Genomic DNA, 1,169 nt, shown 5'->3' with positions numbered 1-1,169 from the left:
TCTCAGGGAGTCCCCAGGTAGAGGTGAGTGGTGTTCACCAGATTGATGCAGGTTCAAGCTCAGTGTCAGTGTTGGGTCTGAGGCCACTCAGCAAATGTCCCAGGGTATACCAGGTCCAGCTGCCACCTGCTGGGTCCTCACACATCTTTGAGCAGTGTACAGAAGACACAGACCTGGCATTGTTTGTAGGAGGAGAAAAAAAAGTCAAAAGAGACTGCTTCCCAGGATTGAAGATGTCTGGAATCTGTAGTCTGAAATCAGCCGTGTGAGCTTAAGGGCTTTGCAGAGGGTCTGTGAATTCTCAAAGGCCAGAGAGCTGCTTCCTATTGTAGATGATTCAAAGGTCCCCTGGGATGCCACAGGGGAGCAAGAGCATGGCGGGATCATGCAGGTGTAATCCAGTCATCATGTAGTGAAAAGTAGAGTCCCCTTATGGGTGTCTGATTTCAGCAGATTCATCCCTCTATTTCAGTCCTAAGAGAACTGGAGCTCTCTCCAGACTTCTGACCACATGCATGCTCACTGGCTTCCCGGGCAGCACTGTCCCTGCCTTCTTTCCTCAAGGCTGGGTGAGCCAGGCTGGATGGAGTGTAGGGAAGGGAGGACAGAGGTCCGTTTGGTGGGTTGAAATGCTGTGAGAACCTTTAAGGATTAAATTTATTTGTTCTGTGTCTGCTCCCACACTACAAGCAAGCATCCAAAGTGATGCTTAGCTCACTCTCAAGGAAGCACAGTTCTGCCCTGCACCAGTGCCACACATCACCAGAGCAGTGAAGGGAACTACTGGAGGAAGAAGAGAGGGCATTCCTCCCCAGCAGTGTAACACCCGCACAGGCATGATGCTGTCTGGAGAGCTGACCCCTGCTGGAGCGCTTAAGGCTTTTAGGCACAGACTGTAATGATCTGATTTATATTTTTTAAAGATCACTCTGATTCGCATTTTCATTTTTATTAAAAATTGTTTTACTACTTAAATTTTTTTTCAATTAGGGATGACATTCTATATTAGTTTCAAGTGTACCAAATAGTGGTTAGACATTTATATAACATATAAAGTCATCTCCTGATAAGTCTAGCATGAGATATCTTTGAAAAGGGTATTAATCATATTCATGAGGCGCTCCACCCTCATAACCTAATCAACCTCAAAAGACTCACCTTTGAATTAC

At 46.0% G+C, this 1,169-nt stretch overlaps 1 non-coding gene across 1 annotated transcript; it reads right to left on the bottom strand.

Annotated features, from left to right (window-relative positions):
* Positions 1 to 667: 667 nt before the first annotated feature.
* On the bottom strand, positions 668 to 869 carry LOC111824314. The gene has a single exon (XR_002827387.1). It is a non-coding gene; the product is annotated as a small nucleolar RNA SNORA74 (small nucleolar RNA).
* Between the last annotated feature and the right edge of the window lie 300 nt (positions 870 to 1,169).

The sequence above is a fragment of the Myotis lucifugus genome, unplaced genomic scaffold, assembly GCF_000147115.1.
Source record: "Myotis lucifugus unplaced genomic scaffold, Myoluc2.0 scaffold_1157, whole genome shotgun sequence".
Lineage (NCBI taxonomy): Eukaryota > Metazoa > Chordata > Mammalia > Chiroptera > Vespertilionidae > Myotis > Myotis lucifugus.
The sequence above is the reverse complement of the archived record's forward strand: the minus strand, read 5'-3'. Positions and strand labels throughout refer to the sequence as shown.